The sequence below is a fragment of the Cryptomeria japonica genome, chromosome 3 (assembly GCF_030272615.1).
Source record: "Cryptomeria japonica chromosome 3, Sugi_1.0, whole genome shotgun sequence".
Taxonomy (NCBI): Eukaryota; Viridiplantae; Streptophyta; class Pinopsida; order Cupressales; family Cupressaceae; genus Cryptomeria; species Cryptomeria japonica.
This window is the reverse complement of record NC_081407.1, coordinates 942,079,141-942,091,975: the sequence shown is the minus strand read 5'-3', so window position 1 is coordinate 942,091,975 and position 12,835 is coordinate 942,079,141. Positions and strand designations below refer to the sequence as shown.

The window sequence follows — 12,835 nt, the reverse complement described above, 5'->3', positions numbered from 1 at the left end:
TCATATGAAAAAAATCTATCTGGGATTGGTTAAAAAAGTAAATATTAATTCTAAACCAGAACTAATAAATATCATTATATAATGTAATTCTAAGTTTAACTTATAATCTATAATTTAATAATCTAAAATCAATAATCACATTAACAAATATCTAATATATACAATCTGAAAACAGTGACCGTATAAAATTGCTGACATATCTTGCTTTCTTCATATCTAGAATGTTCTCATTCAGCACGAAATTAAACTTGAAATCATTACAGACAGCCACCCATCTGACATGTGTCAAACAAATACTAACATAAACCAGCATAATTTTTTTTTTGTATAAGACAAAACTTGAGAATCTTGCAAAAAGGAGGATTAGACATATGAATGATAAAGCTATGGACTGAATTTGTAAAAGTATCCACTTCATCTTTTAAAACATTTAGCGAATCTGTTATTGCAAGCACCACCAACTAATAAAGTTATTTTTTCAATGGCTTTTTGGTCCAGCACAGAAAGTAATCAAACAAAAAGCAATTGGAATATCTAACTTTACAGCATTTCCGTGGAGGAAACGCCAAAAATATATTCCTCCCCATACAATTTATTTTCAGTTGAGATCCTATATATATTGATGTGGCACGCAGATTTTATTGGACAAGAAATGCCATCCAAGTATGGGCTCCTCCTAACTGGTGTGAGCTGAGCTTTGCCTATGATAATGGCCGAGTTGGAGCTCACACCAGTGGAGGACTCCATACAAACTGGAATGGAGGGGCCTTCCTTATATTGTAACCTCATTTTCAAGCTTATCATGATGAAAGAGTGAGTGCAAAGGAGACTGGCCTTATATTGGCGATGTTGTAGTGTATTTTTATTAACTGAGAATATGGTATTTATCTATATATTTGTTAGAAATTTTGTTATGCAATCTTAAATGTTTTATTTGGTTGATATATTGGTTTTAAAATTGCTTCTTAATCATGTGGACTCTACTGTAGATGGGGATAGGATTAAAGAGCTGCAGGATTTACAGAGCAGCCTTGTTCAGCAACGGTATGAGATTCATCAGAGCTAGCTGTTGGGCTTGGCAAACAAAAAGAAGAAAAACTATGTAAATATGGGCTGGATTATTTGCTGTAAAACTTTGTTGAATCAGACTGTAGATCTTTCTTAGTATGTCGCTTAATAGACAGCCCTGTCTAGTGTTTGTCTACTATAGATGGCGATAGGATTTTGAGAGAGCAGCCTTGTCCATCAGGTGAGGGAGAGTCGGCCCTGGCAAACCAAAAAGAAGCACAAATATGTAAATATGGGCTATATTATTTCCAGTAAAACTTTGTTCAAGTAGATTGCTATGTCTTTCTTTGTATGTGGAATATCACGACAGTCCCAGCCTAGTCTTTGTCTAGTGTATTTTGTTTTAAAGTTTTGTTTTTATCTTTTAATATAATCCGATAGGTTGCCTCACTTACCTTTTGAATGTCCTCTCTTAATCTTTTATGGAGCACTTTGTGTGTTTTGAGAAGTTGATTAAAAAATAGTTTTTGAAACATCTGTTAGATATTTTATAGATTTTCGTACAATTCTTTGTATCATTTTTATAAATTTGGTATATAAATATTTTTTCTATCATTTTGTTAATTGTTAGTTTGATTATTTATATTTCATTTGATATAATTAAAGTTAAAAAAAAGAAAAAAGGTATGAGCTTATATTTGTATTGGAGAATAAACCAGTTACAATTGTGTATAATATTTCCATGAGTAAGAGTATGATATGGTCAGAGATTTACAATTTACAATTTGTAGGAATAACATTGATAATTACAGATATTCTAATATGTCATATGAGTTGAGCTGTAGAGATCCCAAAAACCAAACTGGATTATTGATACTAAAATGAAGCCTGAACACATGAGGCGCCATTTTCAATTTCCATTGTGGCTGCACGATGACAAGGACAAGGCGAATGAACTTTGTGGTTGAGGAGGAGAATGTAAGCCCAACAAATATGAATGCATTTGTCAAAGAATTCATCACCCACATATGTTTTGTGAGCCCTTAGAGTCTTTAGCGGAACCCTTTGTCTTTTTCGAGCATGGCTCTTTTCAGGGTCATATAAATCGCAAGGAAGACCATTTTCTTTATTAGATTAGAATGCTTGAAGAGTCCACCTACATTTGCATTCCCCCTACATTTGCATTCCCAGAGTGAAGATTGTAATCCTTTATTGCATTGTGAAAAGTCATACGTGGAATGAAAGAGTCTTTGACAGACTCAACCGCCAACTAACAAACAAGTCCATAGGCTTGAATCAGGGCCATGGTGTTCAAAAGAAAGGAGGAGGCTAATTGCTAGAGGAAGAGAAGCTGCAAGGAAGAAGTCTGGAGAATGTCATCCCCAACAACTAACCAGATGGTGCTTTCAACCCTGTTGCAGTTGAAAACAAAAATCGAGCCTAATGAGAGATAATAAACATTGCATTATTAGTAGTTATTATAAATCAGTTATGTCCGTTTGGTAGTAGTTATTCAATCAGGTTTTAACACAACAATTGTATAAATGAACTTTCTGCCTCTGATGACGATAATGGAATTTATTTTTGCAATGTGTATTTTGTCTCTGTATTAGTTATTCAATCAGGTTTTAACACAACAATTGTATAAATGAACTTTCTGCCTCTGATGACGATAATGGAATTTATTTTTGCAATGTGTATTTTGTCTCTGTATTGGTGATCTAGAGATCATCATAATATTTTATTTTTTTTTCAGTAAAAGTGGATTATTCCATTAAACTTTTTTATTAGTTTTTTTTATTTTTTACACAGGATTCAAAGAGCATACCGGAGGAAAGAACCCTGGGAAGAAAACCTCCGGTCACGGCTCATAAAATAAATCTATAGTATCTAACAGAATAGTTTATACACCCCGCCCAAAACCACATACAAAATGCGGTCACAACTCATATAATATCAGTTTTACATAGAGCCCATCGGATAATTTTCAAATGTAGACTCCACAGCTGCTATCAATGGAAGAAGACAAAATTTTCCAAAGCTCTGTGCCAAATCCTATGAGCCAAAAACCTTCATGCCAAAAACGAAAGTATCAAAAAACCTTTGGAAAAACACTATCGTATCAAATACCATGAGCTCGAACTCTCCTCCAAACAACGAACATGAATACTTGAAATAAAATGGGAAAGCGAGAATAATTATCATCATAAAATTTTACATCAACATTACTCAAGAAATTCACATAACTATTGCTGCAAACGTTCCCATACCCTAGAAGAAATTTCCTCAAAACCCACATCTCGCTAATTAGCATTGCTATCAATGGCTAAATTTGCCAAATAATCCACAATCTTATTAACTTCTCTGTAACAATGGGATAACAAGAAAGATTCAAACAATTCTAATTTTTGTAAAATGAGATCAAGTATATACTGCAAATTCCAACAATTCGGTTTCTTTTTCATAACACATTGAATAATCACCATAGAATCACCTTCAATTATTAAGTCCTTAATTCCCAAAGAGATTGCCATATCCAATCCAAAAGACAAAGTATGAAATTCCACATAATTGTTAGTTTTAAAACCAATAGCATGACACTTAGCTCGAATAAAATTTGCATTGTGATCATAAATTACCATAGCTCGAATAAAATTTGCATTGTGATCATAAATTACCATGCCTACCCCAGCCGGCCCAAGGTTACCACGAGAGGCCCCATGAAAATTCAGTTTAAAGTGCCCCTGCGGAGGAGGTTTCCATCTAGCAGAACATCTCTTACCTATTACATCATTCTTTTTTCAAATTGAACCATGAGAGGGTAAAACCAACAACATCTTCCAAACTCTAGTAACTCTACTATCCTAGTGTGAAAAAGAAGTAAGATTTTCCAAATTCTTATAAATAAACGACAAAGCAACCTCAGAGATTGAAGACTCAATTTTTAATAGAACCTCAGACATAGGAGAATTTGCTTTTTTAAATATCTTGTTGTTTCGCTCTAGCCAAACATTCCAAATCACAATAGATGGAGATATGATCCAAAGGCATGCATAAAAAGATGAGACAAACATAAAGGCCCAAGATCTAAAATAGGAAATGAGATCCTTACCAATAACAAAGGATATATTTAACTTCTCAAACAACCATTGCCAACATTCATAAGCATAATCACAATGTAGGAACAGGTGCACGAAGAAGATTCTAATTTTTTGTTACAAAGGACACAAGGGAAAACAATAGTAATACCAAGCCTGTACAATCTCATACCTATAAGGACTCTGTCCTAAACTACCAGCCAAGCAAAGACTCTATCTTTAGAAAGACAAGCCGAATGCCAAAACAACTTATAAGGCCAGGATGATAAATCTTTAGCAACCATAAGAGAGTTGTAACCATCTCTAACAGTGTACTTACTAGAAATATTCTTTGTCCAAATAAGTTCATCCTCAGAATCAGAAAGAAATACAATTCTATCCCCCAAAATCTTCTCAAAATCTAATTTCATACTTTGATCAACATCTAAGAAATCAATCGACTTCCATCTAGCTAGCTTAAGGGGTCTACTAGTCACAATTTCAAAATAATCTGCTACAAAAACACCCCAAAGGGAGGAAATAATACTGATCAGAGGAGACCAACCCCTAATATTCACCAGAGGTGTGTGTCCATTCCATACTTCATCCTAGAATCTGACCTTTCTACCATTATGAACAATCCATGAGAGATGAGGCAAAATAACTGATCTACATTTACAAAGGAAATTCCAAATAGCAGAACTCGAAGGCAAATTTGAGACTTTAAAAATATACTCTCTCGGTCCATTATTTAAATATTTGGAAAACATAATCTATGCCCATAAGGAGCTCGGCTTGTCATATAATTTCCAAACCAACTTAGCATCTAAGGATAAATTTTGATTCTCTAGACTTTGAATTCCTGTTCCCCCAAGTTCCTTAGGCAAACATACCTTATCCCATGCAACTAAAGGGAGTTTCTTCTTGCCATCCTTGTTATTGTTCCAAAGAAAATCTCTAAGAGTATCCTGTAAACTAACAAGCTGCTTTTGGAGACTTCAAAACAAACATGAGATATATGGGAACAACATTCAAAAAAAACTTGATGAGAATAATTTTACCCGCCAAAGTTAACCTTCTATGATTCCATGAGAGAATTCTTTTAGAAATGACCGAAATAATCTTATCCCAAAAACCAATCTTATCCTGTTTAACAAAGAAAAGAATCCCAAGGTAAGTACATGGAAGATTTCCAGTCTCAAATGCCCAAAAGGATTGCAACCTATGCTAAACTAGTTGTGATGTATTAAGGAAGAAAATCTTTGATTTATCACCATTCACTTTCTGACCAGAAAATGATGCATAATTCTATATTATTCCTTTAATCACTTTTGCCTCAACTAACGAAGCATGTCCAAATAATAGAGTATCATCTGCAAAGAGACAATGAGAAATACTTTGGGGAATATTCTGAATCCTTATACCTTTCCAAATCCCCCCCACTTTAGCAGCCCTAATAGCCCAACTAAAGGTTTTAGCTAGGAGAATAAACAAAAAGGGAGAAAGGGGGTCTCCCTGTCTCAAACCCCTGGAGGAAGTGAAAAAACCACAAGGAGAACCATATATTAAAACCGAGAATCTTGTAGAAGAAATAAATGCACGAATCCATTTGACCCGGGCGTTGGAAAAACCTAACTTCTCAAGAACAATACATAAAGCCCCCCACTCTACTCTATCATAAGCCTTCATCATGTCTAGTTTAAGTATCATGGCTGGGGTTATTTGGGTGGAAATAGAATGCAGCACCTCATGTCCTACAATTGCACCCTCTGTCGTCTCCCTTCCAGGAACAAAACCACCTTGCTCCAATCAAATGATCCTAGGTAGAATTTTTGCCAACCTAAGGGAAATTGTCTTCGTAAATATCTTATACAAAGTATTACATAAAGCAATGGGGTGGAATTCAGCAAAAGTCTTAGTATCCTCTTTTTTAGGAATAATTGCAATCATTGTAGTATTAAGTTCTTTTAAAACAGACCTATTTCTCCTAGCTTCATCGAGAGCCAATAAAACATCATTTCCCACAAAATCCTAACATTTCTGAAAAAATAAAGGAGTAAAACCATCTGGTCCTGGAGCTTTATCCGGATTCATGGAAAAGACAACACTCTTAACTTCTTCTAAGGAAAAGGGAGTCATCAACATCTTATTGTCTTCCAAAGATACTAAAGGAGGAATATTAGATATAATATCAATGCTAAGATTTCCATTTTCCGAAGATAATAATGACTTAAAAAACCTAATTGCCTTTGAAGTAATGTCCTCTGGGTCTGTCAATAAATTCCCATTCTAACATTGAATACAAGATATCCTATTCTTACATCTTTTAATCTTAGTTGAAGAATGAAAAAAAATTGTGTTCTTGTCACCATCTGAAAGCTATAACTCTCTAGATTTCTGTCTCCAATAGATTTCCTATCTAGCTAACACCTCCTCAAGCTGTAATTTTAGTGACTTCAATTAATCAAAAACTTGTGGCACCATACCATGTTGAAGCACATGAGTATTAAGACACTCAATCATATTTTGAATCCTTTGTTTCTCTTGAAAAAATGTTCTTAAAATGTGAGATATTCCATTCCCTAATATTCAATTTCAGATAACTTAACTTCTTAGCAATCTGAAACATACGGGACCCAGAACAAAAAGGAGGAAAATTCCACCATTTCATAAGTAGAGGCAAAAAGGAAGAATCCCTAAACCACATGGGCTCAAATTTAAATGGAGACTTAAAAGAAGCCCTATCCTCAATAAGTGAAAGGGAAATTGGAAAATGATCAGAACCCGAGACAGGTAGAATAGAGGAAAAGAATTCAAAATCTGAATCAATCCAATTCTTAGATAACAAAAACCGATCTAATCTCTCAGCAATCGGAGAAAAATCCCTTCTCATGTTTGTCCATGTGAAAACCCCATTCTGAGAATTGCAATAAAAAAGACTCATATCAGAAATGAAATCCCCAAAGTCATCCATAATCCTTTTATTAGGGAAAACACCTCCTCTTTTCTCATCTAAATCAGTGATAGCATTAAAATCACCCCCGAAGATAAAAAGGAACCATGTCTTAAGGGAGAAGAAATCCTCTTTAATTCACTCCATAACTTACTCTTCCCTTGAATTCCTGATGGAGCATAAATGTTAAAAAGCCAAAATTTAACCTTTGAAATCTTGTTTATAACTAAAGTCAACATCCAATTTGTAGTAGATGCCACTAACTATACCTCAATATTATAATTATTCCAAAGTAGTGCCAAACCTCCTGAAGCACCACAAGTAGGAGAAGACAAAAAATTCCACCTTCTCCAAGATGAAAAAACCAAATCAGCAGACTCCTTTGACAACTTTGTTTCTTGCAACATAAAAATATCACACTTAATTAAGTCCATCTGGGACTTAATTAAGCATCTCTTGTTAGGGGAATTTAAGCCCCTAACATTCCAAGAAATAATTCTCATTGTCCTCGAGGGGAGGCCGAAGCTCCCCTCTTCCCATTAATCAGAGAAATTTTTCATTCCCCAAAGCAACTTTGCAAATTACATTTCACAGCCCCTGATCTTGTCACAGGAGGACTAGTCATAGATCTTTTACTCCTCTTTCTTTTTACACTTACAAGAGTTAGGCATGTTTTCTTAGGCCTACCAAGAGAGATCGAATGCCTCCCTTGCCCACCAGCAGGAGAAAGGGACAAAGTCTTTTGAATTCCAGCATCAATTTCCATTTTAGTCTTAAGATTATTTGGAGGCCTACCTCTCACAAGAGAAACCACTGATGGTGAAAAACCCAGAGTTGTCTGGACAATTGGTAAACTCTTGCATGACTTTGGAGAAGCCAAGATAATTGGATTATCTTCAAAACCCAACTTTGTTGTAACCAAAACCGCAAAAGGATTAGCAGACACATAAATTGGAAGGGTCGAGTTTATACCCCCCAAATCATTCTCAATTGAACAAACAACTATATCAGTAATACCCTCATCCATCTGATGTGCATGATTGTTAAAAATATCATTTAATTGTTGAACCAGATTCTCATCTGGCATAATAACAGGGACAACCTCTGACGGATTACTATTCCCTAAGGAAGATTCATTAGCCATATTAAATTCAACATTCAGAGGGGAATTATTAGACACCAAATTCTTAATTTCCTGAACTAAAGAAGCATCATTAGGAAAACCTATGGCAGGTACCTATTTAATAGTTTCCATATCAACCACTGCATTTTTATCTAAATTCACATTCTTTGAAGAATCCAAAACCTCCTTATGAGTGCATGAAGATAAATTGTCGTCCTTACCATTTATGTGATTATTTGGCATCTTAGGGCAATCTATTGTCAATGGATGATCTACTCCATTTATCGGTGGATTACCATCCATCACTATACCCCCGTTATTAGAAAATGTCTTCAATAAAGACAAAAGTGAGACCGCACCCGAAGTATGATCATTTGGTTTCCCAGAACTACGACACAATGGATTGTTTTCAAGATTAATGTGACCTGTTTCTACCAATTTATGCGAAGAGACATTTCCACATCCTTCAACCGAAGGTCCCGTCGACAAACTATCTTTATTAAGGGATTCAGGGACAGAGCCAACAACTTGCTGGTTTTTCTTAAAATCCATAAGTAACAGAGCATCCAAAAGTAAAGGAGACTTAAGAAGCTCCGTATCTAATTTCTCAATTGACTGGCTCCAGATACCATCATGAGACTTGATATTACAAGTACAGGGGCAAAAATTGTTAGGGTTAATAAGAACACAAATTTTTACTAGAACCTCCCCCTCCAGAAAGTCCATTTTAGATGTTAAAAAAGTTCCAAAATTATTTCCAATTTTCTCAAGAGCATCTGGATCCATAAATTCAAAAGGAATTTTTGGTAAACCAAACCAGAAAGGAATAAGTTTCTCGAACTAGACCAAGTAGGAACAAAAAAAGGTTTCCAAGTTGCAATTGAAATTAAATGTTTTCCAAACCAATGATGCGGAGTTCTTAATACCTCATCTCTGAAAGAAGGAGAATCAAAGACAATAATAAAAGCATTTGCACACAATAATTGAGAATAATGCATATCCCCCCATCTTTTCTATGATTTATGATAAAGCTTTAACAAACTAATTTGATCACCCCAAATTTCCCCAAAAATAGCATTCGTATGCAAACAATTCACTTTCTTATCGACATAGGAACCCATAAGATTGATACAAGGGATAGGAGCCCAAACCTGTGATGAAGAAAACCCCGATAGAATAGGATCAGTAGGTATCATACTTACCTTTTCCGGACTAGCTTCCTTGAAGTTCACATTTACCTTATTTCCCACCTGCTGAGAAGAAACAAAAACCCTAGCCTTAGTCTCCTTATTTGCCAAGCCAACAACCCTAGCAAACGTTCACTGATTGCTTAGATCCAAAGACCATTTCCCCGAAAAGCCCTTCAATTTCTTCTCAAAATTCCCTTGATTCGCACCATTATTAAAATGCCCTCGAGTGAATCTCCTTTCATTGTTATTCTGCCTCCATGCCACACTGTGTCTAATCTAAAAGAAGCCTTGAAAGTATATTGAAACTGGCCAAAAAACCTTGTTATTTCCGCTTTGGTTTACCTGTATCGCCATGTCCTTCCATCCGTCATTCGTGTAGACTCATTGCAGAAAATGAGGCGGGTCTTCCTAGCCCACATCCGCCCATGAACCCAAATGCCTTCTATCAGTCATTATTGTCTTTTAGATTTGCTTTACGACGTTGCCGCTTTCGCCTTCTGTAAAACCCTAAATTGTTTGTCGTCTTCTCCGCTGAGATCACGGGTTGATTTCGCTATCATTCAATCTGTTTTATCTTTTTATTCCTCCACTCTACCTAATGTTGTGAACCCTTGTATTTTTTGTTTCTTATAAATGTTTCATACCTTCACTTGGTATCAGAGCACAAGAAAAGAGGAGATCAGAATATTTGCAGAGGAGTTTTAGAAGAGCACCAATCAAGAGAGATAAGATTGTAGTTTCGTCATCAAATTGTAGGATTAGAGATGCAAAAGGAGAAAGTTGCATTCAGTCAAAAGGAGGTCAATTTTATTGCTATGAGAGACATCAAGAGGAAAGCATTTTTTTATGCAGGAGGCTATAAGTTTTTTCTTTTTCAATCATATTTAAACAAGATAATTATTGGTAAATTATGAGGCTGTATTTTTTTTTTTCCCAAAACATATTTAAACAAGAAGGTTATTGGTAAATTATGAGTGTGGATTGGAGTTTGTCACAAATTTGTGTTAATCTAGAGAATCTATTTTTGTGAATGCAAGTGGTGGTCAAGTATTCCTTAATATTTTGTTGTATTTATTTGTGATGGAAAATATTGTTGGTCTATCAGAGCTATTGATTCCTATTTTTGATGGAACAAATTTTTCTTTTTGGAATATAAGAAAATAGACTTTGTTGAGATCTACATATTTATGAAATGTTATTAGTAAGCGGTATGAAGAACCTCAAGATATAAATGCATTGAATAATTAGCAACAAAGAGAACTTAAGAAAATAAACAAAAACATTATGAAGCTTTAGTTTTAATTCAAGGTGCAATAAGTCAATCAATTTTTCCTAGAATAAGTGGTGTTGTACATTCTAAAGAGGCATGGAATACGCTTGTAAATTCTTATCAAGGTGCTCATACAACTAAGTTGCAAACATTAAGGAATTTTTTTGAAAATGTTAAAATGAGTAAAATTGAATCAGTTCATGAACAAAAATTGAAGGTATGATAAATCAAATGAGAATTCTAGGAGATGATGTAAGCAATCAATATGTGATTGAAAAAATATTAATAAGTTTGTCTTCCAAATTTGATAATGTTGTCTCCACAACATCTATGGAAATTAACATAAGTTAAGTGACATTTTATTAACAATGGAAGAATGAATGAAAAGCAATCAATAACCTTTAGAAAAAGCATTTGTATCTAAGGTAAAAATCATAAATTTTGTGAGGGTTATCACAAATTTGCTTATGGAAATGATTCCAAATATGAACATAGAGGTTAGTCTAGTCACAATTACAGAGGCAGAGGCCATGATCGAGGAAGGGGTTCTAGTTTTCAATGAAGAAATAACAATTATAGAGGTAGAAGCACAAATACGAGTAAGACAAAAGACATGTTTAGAGTTTCCATTGTAACAAATTTGGCTGTTACGAGACTAAATATTGGCATAAGTAATATGCTAATAATGTTGTAGAAGATAAGCAAAATCTATTTCTTTCTTGTTTGAATGCAAGTTCCAATGAAGAGCCTTTATGGTATGTTGATTCTGGTTACTCTCAACATGTGGTTTATAATGAAAATCTATTTATTAACTTGAATGAAAAATATGACAGTAATGTTGTGTGGGAGACAATAATTTACATGGGACTAAAGAAATATGAACCATTGAAGTAGCAAATAAGAATGAAATTTAACTAAGAACATTTTTGATACTTTTTTTTTTATTAAGGAAAAAATGGGTTTTACAGGGACCCGAAACCACAGAGTTTAAAAGCTAGATAAAATATTCAAACAAAGTTCACTAAGATAGGAAAGTTGCATAACAACAGACAAAAAAGGACAACAACAATGAGATAGAAGTCAACAAAAAGCCAACACCAGATAGGCAAAGCTAACCTAAGGACTTGAAAGTATCAACAATCTCAGATTCAAGAACTCACTTTAGTTATATGGTTAACAAATTTTTGACCTAGAGACGTCAATGATGGGAGAGCTAGGAGGAGTAGGAAGCGGCAATGGGAGAATTCAAAATTCAAATTCTCTGCAAGGCGAGAAATCTGGTTCCAATGGTGGGAGCAGCCAGAACAATGTAGCTGGCCCCATAGGAGAGAAGGATAAGCCTCCGGACATTCCAGAGGCTGTTGACATCCCGCAGATTGGTGGTACTCTGCCAAAGAAGAAAGAGGGTTCCTCTGGGATTTTGGGGGAGGGGTCCAACGGGGGGCCCATCCCACATGATGAGTCCTTAGAGAGTGGAAAAGAAACAAAAAAATGGTCTTCCCTTTCTGGAACTAAACCATCTAGTAAATCCTCTTTACCTCATGTCAAGAATATTTCTGATCCTTCTGGTGGAAAGTTCGCTATCTCTATTCCTGATCTGGTTCTGGATCATAATATAAATAGTATGTTGAATTCCTTGGTAGGCAAATTTATGGGTTCACGTCCTAATATCAAAGTTGTTAGGTCTTATGTCAAACGAAAATGGGCCTTGAAGGGTAATATTGAAATCTCGGCTTTACCTAAAGGCCTCCTGCCTTTTACTTTTGCATGTGAAGAAGATAAATTAAGGATTCTATGTGGGAGTCCCTGGATGGTAGGAAAGATAGCTTTGGTTCTTCGAAAATGACATCCGAATTTGAACATGAATGACTCTCTTTTGGCAAAAGTCCCAGTATGGGTATAGCTACCAGGTTTGCCTCTTGAATATTGGGCAAAAAGCATCTTCTCAGGAATTGCAAACTCCTTTGGTGAACTCCTCTCTATAGATCCAGTCACAGCTTCAAAAATGAGACTCACTCATGCTAGGTTTTGTGTAAGGATAGCCAATGACGCAGATATGCCAGAACAGATAGATCTAGTGTCAAACTTGGGAAGATGGAAACAACAAATTGAATATGAATCTATCCCCTTTGCTTGCTTCCATTGTAAAAAAGTAGGTCACTGGGCAAAATCCTGTCCAATCAAGCCAAAGGTAGAATCCAAGCAGTCTAAACC

At 35.1% G+C, this 12,835-nt stretch overlaps 1 long non-coding RNA gene across 2 annotated transcripts; it reads left to right on the top strand.

Annotated features, from left to right (window-relative positions):
• The first annotated feature begins 485 nt into the window (after positions 1-485).
• LOC131072933 (uncharacterized) lies at positions 486-1,462 on the top strand. 2 transcript variants are annotated; one of them, XR_009112785.2, is made up of 2 exons: positions 486-813; positions 990-1,462. It is a non-coding gene; the product is annotated as an uncharacterized LOC131072933 (long non-coding RNA). The 2 variants fall into 2 exon arrangements; XR_009371897.1 differs by having other exon boundaries at positions 486-880.
• The last annotated feature ends 11,373 nt before the right edge of the window (positions 1,463-12,835 follow it).